This window comes from Vicugna pacos, chromosome 7, assembly GCF_048564905.1.
Source record: "Vicugna pacos chromosome 7, VicPac4, whole genome shotgun sequence".
NCBI classification, from domain to species: Eukaryota; Metazoa; Chordata; class Mammalia; order Artiodactyla; family Camelidae; genus Vicugna; species Vicugna pacos.
Genome location: NC_132993.1, coordinates 3,072,203 through 3,091,944, shown reverse-complemented (window position 1 = coordinate 3,091,944; position 19,742 = coordinate 3,072,203). Strand labels below are relative to the sequence as shown.

The 19,742-nt window shown below is 48.3% G+C and overlaps 1 protein-coding gene and 1 long non-coding RNA gene across 2 annotated transcripts in view; one reads left to right on the top strand and one right to left on the bottom strand.

Annotated features, from left to right (window-relative positions):
• DPP6 (dipeptidyl peptidase like 6) overlaps positions 1-19,742 on the top strand; it is an 837,334-nt gene that overhangs the window by 353,909 nt on the left and 463,683 nt on the right. The gene's annotated exons all lie outside the window — the stretch shown is intronic.
• Positions 743-12,861, bottom strand: LOC140697507 (uncharacterized). Its single transcript, XR_012074644.1, has 3 exons — positions 12,753-12,861; positions 953-1,572; positions 743-868 (listed from the first exon to the last, which is right to left on the bottom strand). It is a non-coding gene; the product is annotated as an uncharacterized lncRNA (long non-coding RNA).

Below are 19,742 nucleotides of genomic sequence, written 5' to 3'. Positions count from 1 at the left end.
AACTCCCAGGCTCCCGCCCCAGCCCAGCCAGCCGCCCTCTCCTTCTTCCTTTATTTCTCTTGTTAAACAGCCTGTTCTCTGACCTTTCCAAGCCTCTGACTCAGTGGCTTAGTTTTTTTTTTAACAATAGATCACCAAAAGGTGGCTTAACTATTGAAAATTTTATTAAAATCGTTATCATAATGACTTCATTACTCTCTGAGATTTCCACATCTTCTGTTCATTCCAGGGAAGCCGGCCATGCGAAGGCATCTGTGAATTGCTATTAACCTCTGCTGAATTAAAAATAGAGGTGGATGAACAATCTTGGAGGCAGGCCAAGCCCTTTTCAGATATAATGGTTGTATTATAGCATCCCCAGTTTAAATGTAACTCTTTTGCATTATTAAGAAAGGCATGTGAATTCACAGTAAACTGAGAATTTAATTTAATTTTCCCTAAATCAGTTAGAAGAAAATGAAGAATCTTTACTAGGCTTAATTCGGTGACCACAGGGACAGAAAATCTTTGCAGGAAAGTCTCTGCGACAAGTCACATGGCCCCCTCACCCTCCCTAGATGCCCAGATCTGTTTTCTCCGTCTTCTCGGTGAATCCATCCACGCTGCTCAGCCTTTTCTCCGACCCGCCTTCATTCTCTACACATTTTCCTCTAAGGCTTTGCCCCCGATCTGTCACCGTTGACCCTCCACTTCCTCCCACAGACCAAACTGGGCACATTTCCAGAGCCCAGCTCAAACCCTACCTTCTCCGTGTTCCTCCAGCTCAACGGGCCACCACCCAGCTTGCTTCCCAGGGGTCTCTGGCTCTTCACAGCCGAGTTGGGGATGGAAGGGCCGAGAGCCCTCAAATACAATAAAACCACGAACCCTGCAACAGAGGGGAGTCCTTCAATAGAGTTCCCGCACTCAGGAAGACCACTTCCTGCCTTTTTTTAATCTGCCTCGTACTCACCTGCCTCACTTACTCTGGGACTCTGTGGCCCAGCTCCAGGCTGAAGTCACGGGCACGAGGGTCGGGCTGGGGGCCTGCGACGCTCGGCTGGCGGGAGCTCCGCCGCTCCGCCCTTGCAGGTCTCAGGAAGGCTTTTGTTTGCTGTTGGTCACCACCTCGGGTTTTATGCCCCTTCCATAAATACTGTATTATGTAATTATTCATCAAACGGTAATCCTTGAGAAAACTGGAGGCAACCCAGCGAGGCCGTGGAGCCCGAGGGGAAAGCTGTGGGGCTCGGGCTGAGTGCTCATGAGAACCGTCTTCACTTCTACTCGGATAGGCTGTGCATGCATTTGCATAATCCAAGCCCCCTCCTCCCATGACAGACCCCTGACCTCCAGCTAACGATGCTTAAAGCGATGCTTCTCTTGGTCAACGAGAGGGGATGACCAAAGACAGGCACAGCACGCACTGACCTTCTCCACTCGCAGAAGATGCTTCATCACGGCTCCCTGGGGTGTAGATGGCAAACAGGTGTGCTTTCTACCCCTTCCTTCAGCCAGGCCTACATTTTACAAATACTTCTTGAGCATCCACTTGGGCTGAGAACCGGGGTTCGGTGATGAGCACACACAGAGCTAATGAGGTAGAGTCAGAGAGACAGAGAGTCAAACGTACCTGCGTCGACAAATGTGAAACTGCATCTGTGACCGGTGTCCCGAGAGTGACGAGATGCTGGGAAGCCGGTCACAGACTTCACCTGACTTTCCCGAGGAGCCCAGCTGAAACTGACATCTGAGGGGCGAGTGACAGAGGAGTGGAAAGGGTGAGAAGAACGTTCCAGGCAGAAGGAAGGGGCGGAGCCCTATGCAGGGTGGGATCCGGTTGAGTGTTGCCGGGGGAGAGAAGATGGGAGGGGCTGGGAGGGGCCCCGGGAGCCACGTTACAGACCCTGACATTATCCTAAGAGGAGTGGAGACCCGTGACAAGAGCTTCGGAGGTCAGAGTAGGGTAGGGATGATGTCACTTCTGCAAATAGAAAAAAATAACACCCTTTCTCTTGGGAGTGGAGAATAGTTGGGAGGGAAGCCTGCATGGAGGCGATGGAACCGCTCAGAGGTCACTTCAGTACCCAGGCCAGGAACCCAGACAGCCTGGACCACAAAGGGGATGGAGAGAAACAGACAGGGCTAGCAGATGCTGATTGTAAAATTCATGGGAGGAGGTGTTGGGGGTTAGAAAAAGGAAGGTTTCCAGGATGACTGTGCCCCAAGGTAGCAATATAACCAAACTCTGATGAAACTGTACACTTGAAATGGTTTTGAATTGGTCCCCAGGCAACTCCGATTGCCTGCAGACCTTCACCTTTCATAAAACATGACATGAAATTAAGACCTAACTAACTTTTAAAATTTGCCTTCTACGTTGAACAATGTAGTAAGTAATCTGAAAATGAACATTTTCAGATTTCTTGTTTAACTATGACAACCAACTTCAATAGTTTTCTTTTTCAAAATGGAAATCACATCTCTCCCCGATGTACGGGGTTGATTTCCCAATTTACCGAAATTAATCAACTACAAAAAAGATTCCTAGGAGCAGCCAGAGGAAATGAACATGAGCAGCACAATTTGATGACATAAGAGGCCTTTTGCAGTGTCTGATCAGTTCCGTACTTATTAGCATTTTTTAAAGATTTTAATTTCAAAATATGTGTATCATGAGCAAGAAATGACTCAAAACTTTCATCCTCTTTTTGGTGTTTAGAAAAATGTGTTCATATGTGCAGTGTTCTGAAAACAGTCTGCAAAGAAATGAAGAAAATCAGCGTTTCTTTCCAGAGAATATCTACATTATACATATATTAATGTTTCTTTCATATATATGCATATATACTAGGTACACGATTTTGAGCAAATCACATTACTTTTCTAGACCTCACTTGCTTTTGTAATGGAGTACTTGGATTGTATGTTATCTAAGTTTTCTTCAGCTTTCCAGATTTTTAAAAATTTTATTTTTTATTAAAGTGTAGTTGATTTATAATGTTAGTTTCAGGTGTACAGCAAAGCAATTCAGTTGTACGTATACAAACATATATATTTTTTCTTTTCAGATTTTTTAATTCTGCTGTTTTAGCATTGCCACTTCTACCCAGCAATAAGATAAGTGACCTGTTTTTGTGTTTATCTTTTTTTATTGAAGTACAGTCAGCTACAGTGTGTTAATTTCTGGTGTACAGCATCACGCCCCAGTCATGCATATATACCTATGTTTATTTTCATTAAAAGTTATTACAAGACACTGAGTTTAGTTCCCTGTGCTATATGGAAGAAATCTGTTTTTTATCTATTTTTATATATAGTAGTTAATATTTGCAAATCTCAAATTCCCAAATTTATCCCTTCCCACATTTCTTCCCCCCGGTAACCGTAATACTGTTTATTATGTCTGCCAGTCTGTTTCTATTTTATAAATGAGTTCACTAGTGTCTTCTTTTTTCTTTTTTTAGATTCCATATATGAGCGATATCATACTGTATTTTTCTTTCTCTTTCTGGCTTACTTCACTTAGAATGATGATCTCCAGGTCCATCCATATTGCTGCAAATGGCGTTATTTTATCATTTTTTTGGCTGAGTAGTATTCCACTGTATAAATATACCACAACTTCTTTATCCAGCATCTGTTGATGGACATTAAGGTTGTTTCCGTATCTTGGCTATTGTAAATATTGCTGCTATGAACATTGAGGTGCATGTATCTTTTCAAATTAGAGTTCCCTCTGGATATGTGCCCAGGAGTGGGATTGCTGGATCATATGGTAAATCTATTTTTAGTTTTTTGAGGACTCTCCAGACTGTTCTCCATAATGGCTGCACCAAACTGCATTCCCACCAGCAGTGTAGGAGGGTCCCCCTTTCTCCACAGCCTCTCCAGCATTTGTCATGTATGGACTTCTGAATGATGGCCATTCTGACTGGTGTGAGGTGATACCTCATTGTAGTTTTGATTTGCATTTCTCTGATAGTTAGTGATACTGGGCATTTTTTTCATGTGCCTATTGGCTATTTGTAAGTCTTCAGTGGAGAATTGCTTGCTTAGGTCTTCTGCCCATTTTTGGATTGGGTTTGTTTCTTGTTATTAAGTTGTATGAGCTATTTATATATTCTGGAAATTAAACATTTGTTAGTTGCATCATTTGCAAATATTTTCTCCCATTCCATAGGTTGTCTTTTTGTCTTGCTTATGGTTTCCTTTGCTGTGCAAAAGCTTGTAAGTTTAATTAGGTCCAATTTATTTATTTTTGCTTAAAGTAAAAGAATATTGATTGATGTTTTTATTTATAAGCAATATTAGGGAGAAAAAGAAAAATCTTTTTGGTTTGAGAATCACTCTGTGACAGACTGCATGTGTGTGTCTGTGTATAAAATCTCATTAGCAATCACAGCACCAAGAGCATCTCTGTATGGAAGGTTTCATTTTGCCCAGTCTGTGAATAAAGAAACTGATAGTGAAGAAACAAAGATATTTATACTCTAATGTTACTGGAGGCAGAATTAAAACCTAGGATTGTCTGGCTTCAAAGACAGACTCTCTCCCCAGGCCACGAGCACCCCTCATTTCCCAGGAGCCCCCCACACCAGTGGAGACGGGAACACTTCAACTTTGACTGGCAAGTAGTGTTTTAAAGCAACCTCACAAGTTTGGCCCCAGTAAACCTAGAAGACAGTGGTTATCACCCACTTCTCATGAATGAGCAAATGCGATGATCCCATAGCAGCTGCTGAGGGACAGACACAGCAGGAGTCTTGTCTTGTGTCCCAGCTGCACAGTAGACACCTGAGACCCTCAGGAGATGGTCCCCAGGGGTGGCAAGATGGGGACCTGGGGAGGAGAGACGGGCGCCAGAGACTGACAGAATCTGGGGCTGGAGAGAGGCGAGAGGGAAGACAAGAGCCTTTCACCAAACTGCGTTATGTGTCGCAAGATACTCTTCAAGGAGCTCTCAGAAGACCCGAAGAAGCTATCTTGCCAGTGAAACTGGAAATCACTTGAAATATTGAATCTGGGGAAATTCCGTCTTGCGTAGAACATGAGTTGATGAATATAAAATGACAATTCAAGGATTAAACATCATGGTCGCAGACACAGAAGAACAGGGAGAGGGGAGGAGCGTGTCAGTTCACAGACAAAGACACAGCAGGGGAGGGGCACCGGTGCTCACCCCTGCCAGTGACCTGATCAGAGACACAGTGATTCGGCTGGAAGGCCTTTCTTATGTCTTCACATTTGTGGAAAATTTAGATAAAAACCAAATTCCTTCTGTATAGCACAGGGAACTATATTCAGTATCTTGTAATAACCTTTAATGAAAAAGAATATGAAAACGAAGGTATGTATGTATATACGCACAGCTGAGACATTGTGCTGCGCACCAGAAATGGATACGCTATAACTGACTATACTTCAATTTAAAAAAAGAAAGAAAATTTAAGCATCTCTTTTTGGACCTCACTCTCATTGGCATAGGAACTTGGCCAAGTTCCTATCTGACAGGAAATACAGGTTCCTATTTTAAATTACGGCAGGATTGGCCCCACATGGACCTCCTCATTAGTCTCTGCTACCAAACATCCATAATTAATGTTGTCTTGACGTACATCAAGGTGCATGTAGCAACTCGTTGAGAGGAATTACAGTTGGACTCCTTTTGTTTATTCTTGGTGGTGTGTGATCTCCAGGGCCAAAGAATGGTAAGTCCTGGGTTTAGTTGTCATCTGTCCATAATCTGCCCTTGACTTTCAGAAGGTCACTTAATCTCCCTGAATCTCTCTTTTGCACCCAAAGGATGGGATATCAAAGCCCCTCAACTGATTTTAGGGAACCAGTAAGATAACAGATGAAAAAGCAAACACTTGGGCACCTGTTGGTGAAAATGTACGTTTTCATTTGCAGCTGCAATGGAAACCAATATAGAGGTTCCTTAAAAAAATAAAAAATAGAACTACCATATGACTCACCAATTCTACTTGTCTGAGTATTTATCCAAAAGAATTAAAAACAGGATTGCAAAGAGATATTTACCCACTCATGCTCACAGCAGCCTTATTCACAATGACCAAGAGGTGGAAGCGATCCAGGTGTCCCTTGATGGGTGATGGATAAAGAAAATATGGTCCATCCGTGCAGTGGAATGTGATTCAGCCTTAAAAAGGAAGGAAATTCTGACACCTGCTATAATACGGATGAACCAGGAGGACATTATGCTCAGCGAAATAACCCGATCACAGGACAAGCTTTTGTGACTGTCCATTTATATGAGAAATCTCAGAGTCAAATTCATAGAATCAGAAAATATTCTGGTCGTTGCCAGGGGCTGGAGGCGGGGAAAATGAGGCGTGGCCCTTTAGTGGGTATAAGGTTTCAGTTAGGTGAGATGAGTAACTTTTAGGGATCGGTTGTCCGCCACTGTGCATGTAGCCCACAGTTCTGTACCGAACACTTGGAATTTTGTTGAAGGGGTAGATCTGTTATCTGATTTTACCACAATAAAAATTAAAGTTTAAGGCGCCATTCCCGATGCGTTCCAGATGTCCCTGAGAGGTGTCCTTCCTCCCCAGTGTTACTCAGCATCCTCCAGAACTCTTCATCAGGCGGGCGGGGCTGTGTGGCTGAGGGTGGGTGGGGCTGTCATTCAGAACCGCATCAGGAGGACGTGCCAGGCACTGTCATCCTTGTGATCAGGTGGCGGAAACCTCTGTCATTTACTGAACCGACCATCAGACAAAACGAGGAAGTTCTGAGTATTGTTTGACATCTGTCTCTTATCATGTTCTCTACCATCTCTCCTTCACAATAGCTACAGTTTATTTAACCTGCTGAGAAGTTTCAAGGAGGAAACTAAGTGGATGAGACATCAGTGAAAATGAACGCTCTCCATTTGGAAATAGCATTATTTTCCCTTATCCCGCGAGTAACAGCAAGGGTAAAAGGGTGGTGTCACTATCAACTCCAGAGCCCAAGCTTGATAGAAGTAATAATCAAATGGGGTCTTCAGATCAATAATTCTCAGACTGTTTTGTGTAGCCCAATAATTCCCATTGAATACTTCAGACTGAATCTGACAGTGTTATTTTAAAAACAAGTTGGAGTGACTTTTATTCCCATGGAAGATGCCAAATTGGTAGTGTAAAAAATTGATAGCTTCAACCCAACCCTGAAGAGGCAGTGTGTACTCAGTCAGATGGTTGGTTCTTTTTCTGCATTTCACGGGGGTCCTAGGCTCATCAGACCACTTTGAAGTACTTATTTAATTTCCACTACAGCGGAGACCTGAAAAAAGCTGCTGTGGCTTTCATTCTAAGTTGGGAATAAAAGTAGTAGACACAACTTTTGTTTCAAGTAAGTCATTATTTTGTTTTGATGTTTAAACCAAGGAAGCATCTAAATAGAATCAGAAGGTAGACAGTTTGGCAGGCTGAGAAAAAATAAGAGAAAAATGGAAATTGCAAAAGAACCTATTTCCCTTAATTCTAAGTAAGACCCTCAAGATACGGTCCTAGGTTCATAAGGGAGAGAAGAATTTGAATCAGCTTTAAAAATGACTTTTTAAAATAACGTATATTGCTTTGGAAGAGTGCTTTATATTTTTTAAAAGATGTTTTAGCATTATAAAGAGATTGGAGAAAAGAGATTTCTGGTTTGGGGAACTGAAGGACATAAAGAAAGGTTTAAGAGTTACAAGATCTGAATGGAAACCCGAGAAGCCTTTCAACTGTGAGCATCCCCTGCCTCCCCACCTCTCCCTTCTCCTCCCCGTCCCGCACGTGCTCGCGCGTGTGCATAAACACACACACACGCACATTAAGCTGGCATCACGCACTAAACACATGCAAGGGGGATGAGAGACACGGTCCCCACCTTAGTAAGTTATCGCAGGTGAAGGTTAACTTGTGAAGAATGTCAATCAACAAAGCATGTCCCACATTTACAAAGACAGAGCAGGGAACAAGGGCCTTGATTAGATTCGAACAGTGGACACTGGAGATGGTTTTCTCTTACCACTTTTCTCCCCACGGCCGTGACCTCTTCTTCCTTGACGGGGTTCAGGCAGCTCTTTCCCACCTGGGTTCTGTTCCTTCAGATCCTAGTGGCAAGTTCTTCCCGAGCTGTGCTTGGGAAAAATGTCTATTCAAGCCCCTTGCCCACGTTTAAATCTGGTTATTAGCTTGCTTCTTGTCTTGTTTTGTTTCCTGTTGAGTTGTTGGAGCAGCTCGTGGACTTTGGAGGTGAAGCCCCTGTTAGAATCACGGGCTCCCATTCTGTCGGCTGTCCCTTCACTCTTGACTGTTTCCTTAACTTGCGTTCCTGGAATAAACCTCTCCCGGTCATGATGTGTTACCCTTCTCATATGGCATGGGGTTCAACCTGCAAATCATTTATTTACAATTTCTGCATGTTCTTGAAAGTTAATAGCTTTTATTTTTCTTTCCTTGTAGCTGTTTTGTCAGGTTTTGGTGTGAGGATAAATCTGACCTCATAACACAATCTGCAAAAACTGGGGCCTGCAGCGCAGTAACAGGCCTTGAATGTCTTCGGCCCAACCACCTCATGGTACAGCTGAGGCATCTGAGGCTCCAGCTGATACAGGGACTTGCCCGGCCTCCATCTCGGAGTTAGATGCACAGACTGGGAACATCCCAGAAATGCCTCTCAGTCGTCTCTCTCTCGGTTCCTAGTGCTCCTCTGTCTCCTCCCCAGAACACGAAGACCATGGGCTGTGGTTTTCCAAAGACTCGGCGCGAGGTCCTGGTAGACGTCTGGTTTGTACCACCTTTGCCACGCCATAACACGTATGGAGTGAGTGCTGAGTGCCCACACCATGCTGGTCTCTAGAACTGAGCCTCAGAGGTTGAGCTCCAGGCAGATCGTCCACGCAGGGACTCAGGTCCAGGAGGACGAAGGGAGGCAGAGGCAGGCTGAGCAGCAGCGCTGATGCAAGGACGTGGCCAGACGTGGACCGGCACCCCGGGTCCTCTCTGACCTGCTCAGGGGTGCGCCTAGAGACGGGGCTGCACTCGGAGGCCAGGGGCCTCAGCGCAGGGGAGAGCAGGCCGCAGAGGCTGGAGCAAGCAGGGCTCGCCCCCGATGATACCCCAGGCTTGTGGAGACCTTGAAACGAGACTGTGCCTGTGGAGATAATCTGTAAAATTCTTCCTTTGCGGAAGTCGCTGTTACTGTGGCATTGTAGGGTCCCGCGAGTTTCCCAAACTGGATATGTCCGTGGCTCGCTGAAGAGCGCAAAGGGCAGGACGGAGGTCACTCGTGGGTTCGATTGACACCAAGTACCATGCGTCCAGGGGTCTGCCTCACACCAGCAGGTTACACAGGTTAGCCTTGCGGTGACAGAGGGTCTCCTTCGGGGCTCTCTCTGTGATGGGGCCGTGCTGTTCTGTGGGGGATGGGGAGGCCGGGAGGGCATCCAGCTCGTCCTGGGTCACCCAGATTAGCTTGGCCACCTCCGGCCACCTCAGCAGCACCAAACTACCAGCACCCCAGGTGGCCCAGAACTTGTCTGTAACAAGCGCTCACTGGGTGCTTTCTGTGCACGATTCTCTTCAAGCCTCACAGTAGCACCTGGAGGATGCCCATCTGACAGATGAGGAAGCTGAGGCTCAGGGAAATCACCAAGGTCCGAACACTAAGAGGTGAGGGATGCAGAGACCTCCCGGGTCCGCTCCCACTGGTCCACTGGTCCTCCCCGAGCTCCTGCCTCTTCCCTCCCCCGGCTCCTCCCACTCCATCCCTTCTGTCCCACGAAGCCGCCTCACCTCCCACCCACCCGCAGGCCCCTTTCCACGTGAAGCCTCCCCCAGGGCAGGGGCCTTGCTCTCGGTGTTCCAGGGGTATGTCGTTGCCCTGGTGCACATGCAGCCTGATTAAAAGTTCATGTTGTGCCTCACGTTTACAGACAATAACGTGATGTGACTGTTCCCCTGAATATCGCACGCACTGATGGCTTGGCCTTGGCTTCTCTGATTTGTGAACTTACGGTGCACAGAAGAGTCTACATGAGCCACTCGTGACCTTGAAAGAGGTGACTTCCGCCTCCATGCAAGGAGGACCCAGCCTGAGGGAGGCTGGCGGTCTGAGATCGGCTGGGGGAGGGGCGGGGAGCTGGACAGACTCCGTGAGCGCGAGCATCCTTACAGCAGGTGCGGGGCGGGGCCGGGGCGGATGCCAACATGCGCTGAGTGATGCTGGTGGCTCTGTCACTCTGGTTGCCTCCTTGCCTCCTGTCCCTGACGTGACAAGCCTCTGCTCCCGACCCCAGTGAGACTTCTTGGTCCTCCCTCGTCTCGCTCCGGCCCCGGGACCCTTCAGTGCCTCTCCGTTCCCCTCTCTCCGTTACTTTTGCCAGACCACCTGGTCTCCTTTCGTCTAGATCATTTTCCAGCCCCTGACTGGAGACAGTGTTTCAGTGACTAACCACAACCCAAAAGGCACCGACAGTCACCCTCACTGAGGGCTGTCCACGTGTCTGCCCCTGAGAGGCCGTCCATAGCTAGTTTACAAGCTTGGAATATTTGAGCACATTCATGGTCTCCGAGGTCAGTGACATCCTTGAAGGTGGCCGTCCTCCGGTTCCGCCCGCCAGCGAGCGGAGCACAGCATTGCCCCAGCGTCACAGTTTCCGTTTTTCTTACAGAGACAGATGAAGCTACAGGTTTGCTGTGGGATAAGAATGACCTAAACAGTGTGGTCTTTCAGTGGGGTCTTTTCACCCCAGGGGCAGACGCCTATCTCAGGACCAGTGGAAGGAGATCAGGACCTGCGCGGGTAGGACAGGACGGTGGGGTGGGCAGGGTCAGGTGAGGTGGGGAGGGCCAGGTACCAAAATAAACTCTCTAACAAGCGTGCTCTTCAGTGGGTCGGATGATACCCAGTCAGGTGCAGGCAAAGAACCAGCAGTCAGTGGTCACTGGCAGCAGATGCCAGAGCCCAGAAACGGGACCTGAGGCCAGACACACCCGGGCATTCAGGCAGGTAGTCTCCTGATGTGGAACCCGGTGACAGCAAAACCCCAGACACCCAGCAGGGGTCAGGGCCCCAGGCCCCGGGAAGAAGGTGAGCACGTCAGATCTAGAACGTTATGTCCAGACTGGGCCAGTGCTGAGTGACTGGATGATGGTCCCTGCTTTGTGTCTTTCATCTTTAGTAAAATCCCTTTGTGCGGTCACGTAGCGGTCTTCACACGGCATCCCTGCACAGCTCAGAGCAGGGTATTTATGTCCGTTTCTCCAGCTATGTCTGTGTTTGTATCTCGGTGCTGCCAAGCGGCGGGGAGGCAGGCAGAAGCCTGGCGTCAGCAGGAAACAGCTGAGATGCACTACCCAGAACGCGGGAGGAGGGCGGATGGAGAGAGACGGCTTACGCGTTTGAGAAGCAAGGCCCCGCGATGTGCTAAAATTTGCTGGGGGCTCCCAGACTCATCTCACGATTTATGTTGCCGACTAAGATGTTTCCTGTTGGTGTCACAAATAAGTAACTGCTGGTTTGCGTGTTCTGGAGTTGAGTGAATGCTAATTTATTCATCACTGCAGTGACAGGAAATATTTTTAAATCTTTCTAATAGGGGGAGGTAATTTTAGGCTTATTTATTTGTTTTTTTTTTTAAAACAGAGGTACTGGGGATTGAACCCAGGACCTTGTGCATGCTAGGCATGCACTCTACCACTGAGCTACACCCTCCTCCTGATAAAAAATATTTAGATAACACAGCACCTGTGGTGAAGGAACTCCTCTGACCCTAATGACATGCCAAGCAAACTTGTTATGGTGGAGCTGCGTCCGCCCCAGATCCACGTGTTGAAGTCTTAACCGCTACATCTCAGAGTGTGGCCTTGTTGGGAAAGAGGGTCATTAGCGGATGTAACTAGTTAAGACGGGGTCACGCCGGCGCAGGTGGGCCTTTAATCCGACATGACTGGTGTCCTTGTAAAAAGGGGACATTTGAGCCCAGGCCCCTGGGGGCAGCGGCACGTGAAGGCGAGGGCAGAGGGCAGGCTGGTGTGTGACAAGCGCAGCTTCATCGGAGGTTTCCAGGAAACCACCGGAAGCCTGGAGAGAGGCCGGGACGGCTTCTCTCTCGCAGCCTCAGAGGGACCCAACCCTGTTGCCACTTTGATTTGAGACTTTTGGTCTCCAGAATGAAGAAAATGACTTTCTGTTGTCTAAAGTGCCCAGTTTGTTACAGCAACTCCAAAAAGATAATATAGTATTTGAGAAAAACTGAAGAAGCAAGGCAGAGTAGAACTTGTGTATTGAACGAATATTAGGATATTCATAAATATAAGGAGTAAGAAAGGCTAGGGGTTGGCATGACTCTGGAAAAGCCTCAGAGAACAACTGAGCAGAATTTGTAAGGGAGGATGGGGTGGGTCTGGGAAGGTAATGGCGAGACACAGAGAATCAGTTCTCTTAGGACTTACTCCGGGTGGCGGGGGTGCTACACGCCCTCCCAGGTGACGGGACCGCGATCCAATTTTGCACAACACAGAAATGTAGCCTTTCGCCAGGAGGGGTTTGAGGATTTGGAAACGAGCCCCCTCTGAAGGGGTTTCCAGGGAGGAGGTCACCTGGCTGCTCCGGCCAGCGGTTCGATAGGGTCTCTTGGCAGCCAGCTCCCCGCGGTATTTCTCGTCTGGGGTGTGGGAGGGGGTCAGATCTCTGTGACTGTAAAACTGCCATCATGTGAAAACAAAGCCAGCCCTGAGCCGACTGCTCGGCAGAGAACCCCACCCACACCTGCTCACCTGGGGCAGCTTCCGTGCCTTTAACCTCCCGAGCTCGCGCCCCAGCACAGCCGGGACCGCGTTTCCTCCGCGCCCAGCGGCCGGGCTTTCTCTCCGGAGATGCCCCCCGAGCCTCTGTCCTGCGTCCTGACCCACCCCCGGGCGTGCTCCAGAGGGGCTTACGTGTTATGACTTAGACGGACAAGCCATCCAGTTCCACCCCGGGTCCCACGAGTGAAAAGAGCCAGTTCCCTGGAGACTTACCTTCCCAGGGGGCGTCGCCTCGACTCCTTGATTTCCTATAGGATGAAATTATAAACAATTTATTGAAAGGATCATTTCAGAAGCCCGATAGAGTCAGGCAAAATGACACATTTAAGCCTAGAGAGCCAGTAATTTGGAACCACACAGCACTTCTGATAATACCTAATTAGTCACTGAGCTGCCCTGGGTCAGGGGGGCCCCACGGGTCAGCTGAGCTGCCTGGGGTCAGGAAGGGGTGTGTGGAAGGAGTGGATCACAGGGAACAGATCACTTTTTAAATTAGACAAACCTGGGCTGGGTTCCTGTTTCCTAAACTAACTGATTGGAAAAAAAAAATCTAACTTTTAAAAATTTCAATTTCCTCATTTATGAAATGAGACTGCTGAGAGCTGCCATGAGATTCAAACGCTGTGTCCACACGGGCTGTGAGTGACTGTCCTCCAGGCCTGTCCCCGGGCCCCCTGGTCTCTGCCCTCCCACCCCACCACCTTGCTGCACCAGGAGCAGGCCTGGCCCGCGGAAGCCCAGGTGTCCCAGGGCCTCTGTCACCTCCTGCGCCGGAACCTCGACGAGACGGGGGAAGGGTGGCTCGGCGTTGTTTTGTTTCTGCTTTGTTCTGGTAACACCTTTATTGAAATATAGTTTACATATCAGACAACTCAACCTATAAAAAAAAAAAGAGCTCAGATTTAGGTCCAGACAACCTGGTTCACATCCTGGCCTTGCTACTTCATTGCATCATTTGGGGCAAATGACTTACCCTCAGCTCGCTTTCTTCACTCCGCCTCGGTTTCCTCGGCCATAAACGGGCACCATCCTGTGGTACCTACCTTGTGGGGTGGTTGTGAGGACGACAGGAGATCGTTCAGGTAAAAGGCTTAGGGAACTATTTGCAGATACAGCTGTTCTCCATTGTGATTGTGAAGGATGTTAATTGCAGATGATGGACGACTCTGGCCAAGAAGTTTACCAAACAGGCGGTGGTGGGGTTCCCAGAAAGAGAGGAGCCAAGTGTGTAACGCGGTGTCCTTTAGCACATGCAGAGTGTGCAGCCACTACCACCATCCGCTTTAGAGCACCTTCATCACCCCCAAAACCTCTGCCCATTAATAGCCACTCCCCAGCCCCTGGCAACCACTCGCCTCCTCTCTGTCTCTGCGGACTTGCCAGTTCCGGGCCCCTCATGTAAACTGAGTCATACAGCATGGCCTCCGTGTCCGCTCCTCTCGCTCAGCGCGACCTTTCCAGGGCTCACCCACGTCCCAGCCCGCACGGTGCTTCCTTCCTCGCCGCTGCTGAGGGACAACACAAGGTTTTAAACTCCCCTTTCCACGCGGTTACTTCCCCCAGTGTGCTTTGCCCTGGTTGCTGGGCCAAGAGCTAGAAAATTCTTTTCCTGCTTTTTTTTTCTTTGCTCCATATGGAGACCAACCCTAAGTGGGGACTGTGGAGCCAGGCTGCCTGGGTTTGCATTTGCTGCTTACAGGGCGCACGACTGGGTGACCGCTGTCTCCTCCTCTCAGTCTTCTTATCTTTAAAATGGGCTTAGGGGGTTGGGTAGTAGCTCCTTTTAAGGGGTGAGAGGGACCTGGAGGGAGAGATGGCCTTTCTTCTCGCTGAGCCATCGCGCTGGCCGGCGGGGTGGTGCACAGTCAGCCTGCGTGTTCTCCGCGCCCATCCTTCCTGTGGGTTCAGGAGGGACTCTGCGTGTCCCTGGAGGAGGGAGACGTGTGGCCGTCGGTGTCTCCCTGACGTCCGTGCTGGTGGATGGTACTGGTGTGGTTGGCATCGCTGATTTCCACAAAGGCCTCGCAGCCGAGAAGATGGAAGGAGCTCGGGCCTTCAAGAGAGGAAGCCAGCACAGGGCCACGCTCCTCCAGGACGGAGAACTCCTCAGCCCCGCCCCGGCCCAGAGTGGGGTCCCCGCTGCTCAGCCCCCAGTGCTCCCGATACCTGCCCGGCCTCATACATTTACAGACCTCCAGACTCGTTCCCACTGAGGTTCAGATGACTGGCGATGACTTAAAATATTACAGCTGGGCGGGAGGGAGGGGCGGCAGGGCTGTCCCTGACACAAAGCTACGTGTGACACTGGAGCAGAATTTCAGGTGGCAGCTGGGAGTTGGGAGGGGTCTGGCTTGGCAGCAGGTTTCTCCCTGCAGCCCTTGTCACCTGCCCTTAACACAGTTGGCTTTTAGAGTGCACACCTGTGTTGACTGGAAAAAAAAAGCACAACCTGGAAGTTGAGAATTGTGCTTTATCTGGCAGGTTTCCTGAGGACTTAGGCCTGGGAGGCAGTGTCTCAGGTCGCTCTGAGGGACTGCTCCGAAGACGCACGGGAGGAGCCAGGATATATAGGCACTTTTGCAACAAAGACCAGGTAGTCAAAACGTCAAAAGATGACTGTTAACTAACGAAAACCAGACATCTCAGGTTAAGGAATTTAGCGCTTTCCTGTGTACGGGGAGATGCCAAATTCTGGGCTCATTGAAATCACTCCTTTGATCTGCAGCTAGCTGTCTAGGGCCATGTCCTGTGCTTTCCCACCCTGAGTCCCCTTCGGGGGCACCACTGGGTGGCTGCAGTGGCTGAGGGCTGGGCAATGGCAGCCCGTTTGTCTGCGTCCTGAGTTCCCTCTGGCTCACCGTCGGGGGCGGCTGCAGTGGGATGACTTGATGGTTGCAACATCCTTTGTTTACTGATAGGACAGGCAGTGTTTTTCATTCACACCTGGGAGTTGTCAGGACATCTTGAACGCTTCCCTCTCCGTGTCTTAGTTCACGTGGTGGAACACAGACAGGTTCATCGGGAGTAGAATGAAGGGGAAAATTAACCAAACCACCTCAAGGTAACATCGTTGACAGTTTTCAGTGGCCAGTTCAACTCTTGATAGAAAAAGCCCTTGACACGAAATCCCAGATATGGGGAAGGAGGGTGTGCCTTCACCCTTTGTGTCTGTCTCCTTGGAATCGGATTTGTGCTGCAAGTGGTCCATCCTGGCTCTGCTGGGCTTGGAAAGGGGCCGTGTTAGTGACGGCACATCTACAGCCAGGCACCCAGTCCCTTTCTGACCTGAACTTGGACCCAATTTACTGCCCTGTCTGGACTCAGCCTCTCCTGCTCCATCATCACCCAGGAGTCAGACAGGTCATAGTTCTCCTAAAACCCCCATCTTCATTCTTCTTTTCTCTGTTCTCTCTTCTCCTTGTGGCCAAGTGGCTGTGGTCAAACTTCACATCATACAATAGGGGTCAGTGTGGTCCTGGCCCAGCAGACACCTCAGGGCTCCGTCCTCCCACGAGGGAATCACAAGAGAAATAAAAGCCCTGGGTTGAGGGGAAAGGGGAAAGTGGAGGGATAAAGTAGGAGTTTGGGATTTGTAGACACACACTACTGTATATAAAAGAGATAAAGAACACGGTCCTACTGTGCAGCCCAGGGAACTCTATTCAATACCTTGAAATGACCTATAATGAAAAAGAATATGAAAAGGAATATATATATATATATAGATATAGATATTTACATATATGTATGCACAGCCTGAAAGTTGAGAATGATTTTATATATATAATTTTATATAAATCACTGTGCTGTGCACCAGAAATTAACACAACATTGTAAATCAACTATACTTCAGGTGAAGCAAAGGCTTTGGGTTGGTGGCAGAGGACCCTCACTATGCACTGAAATGGTGCCTTGTAGCAAAGCAGCCGGATCCATGTTTAGGAAGCCCCAGGGAGCCCACAGGCTCAGTGAAGGGCAGGGAGGCTGGTCAGAGATGTAACTGTTAAAACAAAGGGGACGGGGCTTGTCTGAGGGGTCTTCTAGTGCAGGGTGGATGGTGAGCAGCCACCACCCTAGGAAGCTCCTGTCTGAAAATCCCAGGGACACTCTCGATGGCCTTTCCCCTCTAAGTGGGAGCTAAACCTTCACGCGGACACGAACGCTGTCTGCAAGATCCATTTTCTCACCAAGAGGTGTGACTTGGTGATTTTAATAGCACCATCTGTCAGGGAGGGAGAGTGCAAAGTTACCATATTGATCTTGGCACTTTGAGGAACAGTTTGATATTTGGGATTGTAAATGGCATTTTTCGTTTGCTCTGTTAGTGCATTCAGGTTGTGCATGATGGCTCAGCCCCAGAACATCATTTCATATCAAGTATGAAGATGTGTGCTTTTCCTGAGGTCTGAGTCCTGAATTCTGAAATACTATTGACACATATTAAAGAGTATGACTTACTCTGAAACCATAACAATTCAAAGGAGGTGTAAAAATGGTCTCTTTCTGAATGAAGCAGAGGGAAGTAGGAGGTGACAGTAGCAGAACTGGGTGACATTTATGAAGCCCTACCTTTATGTCAGGTTGCAGCGTCTGATTTAAGCCTCATGGCAGCCCAGTAAGGAAGTACCACCATTGTCACTTGAACACACCAAAGCAAAGCAAGGAGCCTGCTGCCCTGCGACTGCTGAAGGCAGAGCTGGGGCTTGAACCCAGGCACACTGGCTCGAGAACCCATACTGGGAGCCACTGCTCCCTGTTTACACCTAACATGCATATGGACATTATCATGCTTTCAGTATCTTCAGTATTTCATTTCACTATATGCTTTTTTTCCCCATCTCCCGTGATTTTTACAAAAATCCTTTGAAAAGCACAGGGTAAATATTATCCTCATCTTCCAAGTTGAAAACCTGCAGCCCAGAGATGGCAAAGGAGATAGTAAAGGATTTTTCCAATGCCATATTGTAGTTAACGGCAGGCTGGGATGCCAATGTAGATTGCGTCACTCGAATTCATGTATCTCTTTGGTCTGAGCAATGCAAGATTGTTACCATTATTGCCCTTCCTGGAAGCCATGAGGGTTGCATTTCAAAGATAAGTTGTGCGTTTCTCTGGATGATGGGGCTGCTGGGGGAAATAAGTGCGGGAGGTCCTTGCTCACAAGCTCTGGATGAGCGTGTTAATTGAGCTCCTTTTGGGGGGCACGGGGAGGGGGTGGGGGCAGGGTAACTGAAGCCTCTTCACCTGCCTCTTCCCAAGCATGATGCTCAGACTCACCACCTCGTGGGACTGAGCCTGCGGTCTGTTCCCTGGACCAACTGTTTTCCCCTGGGGAGTATCTCGTTCCACACGTGGAATCGAGGCTCCGTGTTTTCAAGAGAAACCACAAAGCTGCCCCACACACTTGCCTTTCTGGTGTCATGGTGCCTCATCTCTTCTTCATATATGCATTTTTGTTGTGGTGCCAAATATTCCAAAACTCCATTTAGTGTTCATTTATCTCATAGATTTTAAAAGAGGACAGATCAGCGCTGGTATTTTCATCCCTATGTTTAGCTGAGTTTATGTCCAATGATGTAATTCTAGTAATATTTTAAGACCTGCCCTGCAAAGATGCTCGTTGTCATCACTGAATGCCACTCTTTAGAAGGCGTTTGTTCCGTACATCAAGCAGCGAGGATGAAATAATCTGCGCTTCCTTTAGCTGGGCAAGCCTGCTAGCTGTGCACGCTGGTTTCATCTTGTCGACTGAAATAAAATGCAAAGCCTAAAAGTTGAGGGTTATGTTTTATCAGCGGACATTTCTGAGGACTCGAGCCCGGGAGGAGAGCCTCGCAGATCACTCTGAGGGACGGCGCCAAAGAGGTAGGGGAGGAGCCAGGACATAGAGGAGTTTCTACAACAAAAACCAGGTAGTCAGAACATCAAAAGATGACTGTCAGTGAAAGAAAACCAGATAGCTCAAGCTAAGGAATTCAGAGCTTTCCTATATTTGGGAAGGTGCAAAGGTCTGGGCTCATTGAAGTCATTCCTTTGATGTGCACCTTAACTCTCCAGGGCCAGTGTCCTGTTCTCTCCCATCCTGAGTCCCATCAGGGGGCACCACTGGGGTGGCAGCAGAGGCTAGGCTGCCTGCTTGTCTCCATCCTGAGGCCACCACTGCTCACTGTCGGGAGCAGTAGCGGCTGATGACTTACTGGCCGCAGCATCCTTTGTTTACTGATACGGCTGCAGTAGTTTCCGTTCACAAACTGAATATAATCCACAGGCATTTACAGGTAGTGAATTTTCCTTCTGCATTAAGAACAGGAACAGAAAACGACCAATAAGATCTCCAGCTTCCAACCTGTGCTTCCCCCAAGGCAAGATGGCATAGAGTGAAATATTTGCTAGAATATTAGAAAATTCTGTCTCCTGTAAAATCATTCAGTGTTGAAGTGTAAGCTAGAGGTGTTCACATCCTGTGTCCCTCGTGTTGACTGTGGATACTGTTTGGTATGAGCGTTCCCTCTGTGTCCTGAGACTCAGGTGACAGCCGCGTGGGGTAAGGATCCGACCTGATATTCATGTTCAATTTTCCACCTGATTTCTTTAGGGACTAATTCTGTTTCCTCAAGTGCTGCTAATTTGTGTAATGATTATTCCAATATTTTCTCACTAGCAAATCAACAATGACAGTTGTTTAATTGCTGTCAGTGGATTTTATGCATGATGGACAGTGAGTTCCAACCATTCAATTAATTTGAAATGGGCAATATTTCCATCTTGAAAAGATGTCACATATTTGGTATTTCCACATTGTACTGGGCCTTGACCAATATATCTTTGGGTAAAAGGCTGTGACTTGAACAAATTCCGCCCAAGAGCCACAGGCCAGCTCGTTCTCAGGTCATTACTGAATTTGTTGGTAGTGTACTGGGAAGTTTCATTGATACAGATGTGAGTTAAAATTTCCTTTTT